The sequence below is a fragment of the Triticum urartu genome, chromosome 4 (assembly GCF_003073215.2).
Source record: "Triticum urartu cultivar G1812 chromosome 4, Tu2.1, whole genome shotgun sequence".
Lineage (NCBI taxonomy): Eukaryota > Viridiplantae > Streptophyta > Magnoliopsida > Poales > Poaceae > Triticum > Triticum urartu.
Window position 1 is genome coordinate 261,016,556 of NC_053025.1, and position 8,129 is coordinate 261,024,684.

The following is an 8,129-nucleotide window of genomic DNA, read 5'->3' on the forward strand; positions in this document are numbered from 1 at the left end:
ATGACTACTCGATAGTTCAGTGTGCCATGCTTTACGGCTTAGAATCGGGACTTCAACGATGTTTTGAACGTCATGGAGCATATGAGATGTTCCAAGAGTTGAAGTTAATATTTCAAGCAAATGCCCGAATTGAGAGATATGAAGTCTCTAATAAGTTCTATAGCTGCAAGATGGAGGAGAACAGTTCTGTCAGTGAGCATATACTCAAAATGTCTGGGTATAATAATCACTTGATTCAATTGGGAGTTAATCTTCCAGATGATTGCGTCATTGACGGAATTCTCCAATCACTGCCACCTAGCTACAAGAGCTTCGTGATGAACTATAATATTCAAGGGATGAATAAGACTATTCCCGAGCTCTTCGCAATGCTGAAATCTGCGGAGGTAGAAATCAAGAAGGAGCATCAAGTGTTGATGGTCAACAAGACCACTAGTTTCAAGAAAAAGGGCAAAGGGAAGAAGAAGGGGAACTTCAAAAAGAACAGCAAGCAAGTTGCTACTCAAGAGAAGAAACCCAAATCTGGACCTAAGCCTGAAACTGAGTGCTTCTACTGCAAGCAGACTAGTCACTAGAAGCGAAACTGCCCCAAGTATTTGGCGGATAAGAAGGATGGCAAGGTGAACAAAGGTATATGCGATATACATGTTATTGATGTGTACCTTACTAATGCTCACAGTAGCACCTGGGTATTTGATACTGGTTCTGTTGCTAACATTTGCAACTCGAAACAAGGACTACGGATTAAGCGAAGATTGGCTAAGGACGAGGTGACGATGCGCGTGGGAAATGGTTCCAAAGTCGATGTGATCGCGGTCGGCACGCTACCTCTACATCTACCTTCGGGATTAGTATTAGACCTAAATAATTGTTATTTGGTGCCAGCGTTGAGCATGAACATTATATCTGGATCTTGTTTGATGTGAGACGGTTACTCATTTAAATCAGAGAATAATGGTTGTTCTATTTATATGAGTAAAATCTTTTATGGTCATGCACCCATGAAGAATGGTCTATTCTTATTAAATCTCGATAGTAGTGACACACACGTTCATAATGTTGAAGCCAGAAGATGCAGAGTTGATAATGATAGTGCAACTTATTTGTGGCACTGCCGTTTAGGTCATATCGGTGCAAATCGCATGAAGAAACTCCATACTGATGGACTTTTGGAACCACTTGATTATGAATCACTTGGTACTTGCGAACTGTGCCTTATGGGTAAGATGAAAAAAACACCGTTCTCCGGTACTATGGAGAGAGCAATAGATTTGTTGGAAATCATACATACAGATGTATGTGGTCCGATGAATGTTGAGGCTCGTGGCGGATATCATTATTTTCTCACCTTCACAGATGACTTAAGCAGATATGGGTATATCTACTTAATGAAACATAAGTCTGAAACATTTGAAAAGCAAAGAATTTCAGAGTGAAGTTGAAAATCATCGTAACAAGAAAATAAAATTCCTACGATCTGATCGTGGAGGAGAATATTTGAGTTACGAGTTTGGTGTACATTTGAAACAATGCGGAATAGTTTCGCAACTCACGCCACCCGGAACACCACAGCACAATGGTGTGTCCGAACGTCGTAATCGTACTTTACTTGATATGGTGCGATCTATGATGTCTCTTACTGATTTACCGCTATCGTTTTGGGGTTATGCTTTAGAGACGGCCGCATTCACGTTAAATAGGGCACCATCAAAATCCGTTGAGACGACGCCTTATGAACTGTGGTTTGGCAAGAAACCAAAGTTGTCGTTTCTGAAAGTTTGGGGCTGCGATGCTTATGTGAAAAACCTTCAACCTGATAAGCTCGAACCCAAATCAGAGAAATGTGTCTTCATAGGATATCCAAAGGAAACTATTGGATACACCTTCTATCACAGATCCGAAGGCAAGACTTTTGTTGCTAAATTCGGAAACTTTCTAGAGAAGGAGTTTCTCTCAAAAGAAGTGAGTGGGAGGAAAGTAGAACTTAATGAGGTAACTGTACCTGCTCCCTTATTGGAAAGTAGTACATCACAGAAACCAGTTTCTGTGACACCTACACCAATTAGTGAGGAAGCTAATGATGATGATCATGAAACTTCAGAACAAGATACTACTGAACCTCGTAGATTAACCAGAGTAAGATCCGCACCAGAGTGGTACAGTAATCCTGTTCTGGAAGTCATGCTACTAGATCATTATGAACCTACGAACTATGGAGAAGCGATGGTGAGCCCAGATTCCGCAAAATGGCTTGAAGCCATGAAATCTGAGATGGGATCCATGTATGAGAACAAAGTGTGGACTTTGGTTGACTTGCCAAAAATCGGCAAGCAATTGAGAATAAATGGATCCTCAAGAAGAAGACTGACGCTGACGGTAATGTTACTGTCTACAAAGCTCGACTTGTCGCAAAAGGTTTTCAACAAGTTCAAGGGATTGACTACGATGAGACCTTCTCACCCGTAGCGATGTTTAAGTCTATCCGAATCATGTTAGCAATTGCCTCATTTTATGATTATGAAATTTGGCAGATGGATGTCAAAATTGCATTCCTGAATGGATTTCTGGAAGAAGAGTTGTATACGATGCAGCCGGAAGGTTTTGTCGATCCAAAGGGAGCTAACAAAGTGTGCAAGCTCCGGCGATCCATTTATGGACTGGTGCAAGCCTCTCGGAGTTGGAATAAACGCTTTGATAGTGTGATCAAAGCATTTGGTTTTGTATAGACTTTTGGAGAAGCCTGTATTTACAAGAAAGTGAGTGGGAGCTCTGTAGCATTTCTGATATTATATGTAGATGACATATTACTAATCGGAAATGATATAGAATTTCTGGATAGCATAAAGCGATACTTGAATAAGAGTTTTTCAATGAAAGACCTCGGTGAAGTTGCTTACATATTGGGCATTAAGATCTATAGAGATAGATCAATACGCTTAATTAGACTTTCACAAAGCACATACCTTGACAAAGTTTTGAAGAAGTTCAAAATGGATCAAGCAAAGAAAGGATTCTTGCCTGTGTTACAAGGTGCGAAATTGAGTAAGACTCAATGCCCGACCAATGCAGAAGATAGAGAGAAAATGAAAGATGTTGCCTATGCTTCAGCCATAGGCTCTATCATGTATGCAATGCTGTGTACCAGACCTGATGTGTGTCTTGCTATAAGTCTAGCAGGGAGGTAACAAAGTAATCCAGGAGTGGATCACTGGACAGTGGTCAAGAACATCCTGAAATACTTGAAAAGGACTAAGGATATGTTTCTCATATATGGAGGTGACAAAGAGCTCATCATAAATGGTTATGTTGATGCAAGCTTTGACACTGATCCGGATGATTCTAAATCGCAAACCGGATACGTGTTTACATTAAACAGTGGAGCTGTCAGTTGGTGCAGTTCTAAACAAAGCGTTGTGGCGGGATCTACATGTGAAGCGGAGTACATAGCTGCTTCGGAAGCAGCAAACGAAGGAGCCTGGATGAAGGAGTTCATATCCGATCTAGGTGTCATACCTAGTGCATCGGGTCCAATGAAAATCTTTTGTGACAATACTGGTGCAATTGCCTTGGCAAAGGAATCCAGATTTCACAAGAGAACCAAGCACATCAAGAGACGCTTCAATTCCATCCGGGATCTAGTCCAGGTGGGAGACATAGAGATTTGCAAGATACATACGGATCTGAATGTAGCAGACCCATTGACTAAGCCTCTTCCACGAGCAAAACATGATTAGCACCAATGCTCCATGGGTGTTAGAATCATTACTATGTAATCTAGATTATTGACTCTAGTGCAAGTGGGAGACTGAAAGAAATATGCCCTATAGGCAATAATAAAGTTATTATTTTATTTCCTTATATGATGATAAATGTTTATTGTTCATGCAAGAATTGTATTATCCGGAAAGATAATACTTGTGTGAATACATAGACAAACTAAACGTCACTAGTATGCCTCTACTTGACTAGCTCGTTAATCAAAGATGGTTATGTTTCCTAACCATAGACATGTGTTGTCATTTGATTAACGGGATCACATTATTAGGAGAATGATGTGATTGACATCACCCATTCCATTAGCTTAGCACCCGATCGTTTAGTATGTTGCTATTGCTTTCTTCATGACTTATACATGTTCCTATGACTATGAGATTATGCAACTCCTGTTTGCCGGAGGAACACTTTGTGTGCTACCAAACGTCACAACGTAACTGGGTGATTATAAAGGAGCTCTACAGGTGTCTCCAAAGGTACATGTTGGGTTGGCGTATTTCGAGATTAGGATTTGTCACTCCGATTGTCGGAGAGGTATCTCTGGGCCCTCTCGGTAATGCACATCACATAAGCCTTGCAAGCATTGCAACTAATGAGTTAGTTGTGAGATGATGTATTACGAAACGAGTAAAGAGACTTGCCGGTAACGAGATTGAACTAGGTATTGAGATACAAACGATCGAATCTCGGGCAAGTAACATGCCGATGACAAAGGGAACAAAGTATGTTGTTATGCGGTCTGACCGATAAAAGATCTTTGTAGAATATGTGGGAGCCAATATGAGCATCCAGGTTCCGCTATTGGTTATTGACCGGAGACATGTCTCGGTCATGTCTACATTGTTCTCGAACCCGTAGGGTCCGCACGCTTAACGTTACGATGACAGTTTCATTATGAGTTTATATATTTTGATGTAACGAAGTTAGTTCGGAGTCCCAGATGTGATCACGGACATGACGAGGAGTCTTGAAATGGTCGAGACATAAAGATTGATATATTGGAAGCCTATGTTTGGACATCGGAAGTGTTCCGTGTGAAATCGGCATCTTACTGGAGTACCGGGAGGTTACCGGAACCCCCCGGTAACCTAATGGGCCTTAATGGGCCTAGTGGAGGAAGAGGAGAGGAGGCCTAGGGGATGCCGCGCGCCCCTCCCCCCCAAGTCCGAATTGGACAAGGAGGGGGGCGGCGCCCACCCCCCTTTCCTTTCTTCCCTCTCTTCCTTCTTCCCCAAGTCCTAATCCAACTAGGGAAAGGGGGGAGTCCTACTCCCGGTAGGAGTAGGACTCCTCCTGCGCGCCTCCTCCTAGGGCCGGCCGCACCCCCCCTTGACACCTTTATATACGGGGGTAGGGGGAACCCCTAGACACACAAGTTGATCTCTAAGATCGTTCTCTTAGCCGTGTGCGGTGCCCCCTTCCACCATAGTCCTCGATAATATTGTAGTGGTGCTTAGGCGAAGCCCTACGACAATAGAACATCAAGATCGTCACCACGCTGTCGTGCTGACGGAACTCTTCCCCGACACTTTGCTAGATCGGAGTCCGGGGATCGTCATCGAGCTGAAAGTGTGCTAGAACTCGGAGGTGCCGTAGTTTCGGTGCTTGATCGGTCGGGCCGTGAAGACGTATGACTACATCAACAGCGTTGTCATAATGCTTCCGCTGCCGGTCTACGAGGGTATGTAGATCACACTCTCCCATCTCGTTGCTATGCATCACCATGATCTTGCGTGTGCGTAGGAAAATTTTGAAATTACTACGTTCCCCAACAATATTATATTCTGTTTTGGACATTATTGGGCTTTATTATACACTTTTATATTATTTTTGGGACTAACCTATTAACCGGAGGCCCAACCCAGAATTGCTGGTTTTTTGCCTATTTTAGGGTTTCGCGGAAAAAGAATATCAAACGGAGTCCAAACGGAATGAAACCTTCGGGAACGTGATTTTCGCAACGACCATGATCTAGAGGACTTGGACCCTACGTCAAGCAATCAACGAGGAAGGCACGAGGTAGGGGGCGCCTATGTCAGGAACCCGATTCCAAGTCACATCGATCTAGCCGGTAACACCTCATATCACTTTGCAGGCTCACGCACGGTATTCCCACGGGTGTCACCTTACCATGGCCCGGGACCGTTTGCGCCTTTCGGCTCACGTATATGATAGTGTCGCTAGCATCCATATGACAGAGAACCCGGGCCGACATGACTAGTCATGAACCCAAAGTGGCACTAACTTACGGGGACAGGCATACATGAATCAACATCGAGCATGTCGGTCAGCAGCGTGCGAATCCGGGCTGTAGCACTGGGCTAACAGGACTCCGGTGAACCGGGCTGTAGCAGGCTAGGCAGGACTCCGGATGTCACCGCGTGACATTTCCCCGAAGGGATAGACACAGGAACGAAGTGAATCACATGCCGGCCAGTCAAGTGTTCCGGAGCAGTAGTGCTGGGCTAGCAGGACTCCGGTGAACCGGGCTGTAGCGGACTACTATGGCTCATGGAAGCACAAGACTACATTTCCCCGTAAGAGAGGCTACCAAGGATAAACAACTAGGTTGTCGGATCCCACACATACCAAGCATTTCAATCATACACACAATATGCTCGATATGTGTAAATACAACATGGCATCACAACAAAACTCTAAGACTCAAAGTATTTATTCATTAGGCTCCGAGGAGCGAGATATTACAAACATGAGTCTCATGACCCAACATACAGAGCATACAAGCAACAAGCACATGCGGAAGCTTAACTTGTCTGAGTACAGACAACTACAAATGAAGAAGGCTGAGAAGCCTGACTATCTGCAAGACACTCCCAAGGGTACAAGATCGTAGCTGAGGTAACGAGCTAAACGTCGAAGTTCATGCGGAACTACTAGTGAGTCTGAAGTCTCTCTGCAAAAACATAAATTAAGCAAATGTGAGTACAAATGTACTCAGCAAGACTTACATCAGAACTAACTACATATGTATCATTATCAACAAAGGGATGGTTGGGTTTAACTGCAGCAAGCCAGCTTTGACTCAGTGGCTATCCTGAACTACAACTGCAAGTAACTCTTTTGCGGTGGCGCACACGAGTCCACATATTCACCATATCAATACACCACTATGGATCCGCTCCCGTCTCCCTACGTGAACGCCATCCATAGCACTCACGCTTATCTTGCACATTTTAGAGTATCCACTTTCACTTGTCTATGAACGATGCAAGGGGTCCAAGTTTCCATATCCGAGGAATCCGGCTATTCGAATAGATAATGATAACCCTATAGGGGTGTACTTCTTCACACACGCTCTCACCACTTATCACCATGTACACGTCATGTATCTCGGTAACCTTCAAGCAGAAGCCTGGCGAGGGTGTCGGCCACGACCTGACTAACCACACAAGTCTCTCGTCCAGGTTTATCGCCTATTCGGGTTCCATCCGCAAGGAGATCCGGTCGGGGTGTCGCTCATGGCCCCAAACGATGTGTGCAGGGTTCCCAAGCCCACCATCCGGGTGCCACTTGGTACATCATGCCACTGTGCCTAGTCTGTCCCAAGCCCACCTGTACCGGGTGCCACTTGGTAGACTACTAACACTACTTACAAACACCAGAAACTAGTTGCAACTCCTGGACAGAGATCGAGTTGATTAATAATCCGAGAGGGGCCGAGTTACCAGAACCCAATGTGTGGTAGTAACTGTTCATGGATCACAAACACAGAACTCGGTTCCTGAGGACGGCTGCAATGAGACAACCCACCATGTACTCCTACATGGCCTCTCACCGCTACCTTTACCAAATCATGTTCACACACTTAGCTCTCAACGGTAGGACATGTTCACCACGTTCCAATTCATCCTCGATGAATCAGACCTGACTCAACTCTAAGCAGTAGAAGGCATGACAACAAGCATGAATGAGTAGGCACATCAGGGCTCAAACAATTCCTACTCATGCTAGTGGGTTTCATCTATTTACTATGGCAATGATAGGTCATGTAGAGGAAAGGGGTTCAACTACCGCAACATGTAACAGTTGAATCGTTGTTGTCCTAATGCAGTAAAAGAGAGCAGAAGCGAGAGAGTGGGATTGTATCAGAATGAACAAGGGGGTTTTGCTTGCCTGGCACTTCTGAAGATAGTATAGTTCTTCATCGGTGTCGTCGATCTCATTGTTGGAACATACGTCTACTGAGGGGGAACAACCACCAACTAGCAAAGAAGGAACACAATCAATGCAATGCACATTCACATGAATGACATGTCATGTTAAGGTACTGAATTCACCTAATGCAATATCTAGCCAAGTTAATTGAAGTGGAACTCAAACGAGATCAAATTCCA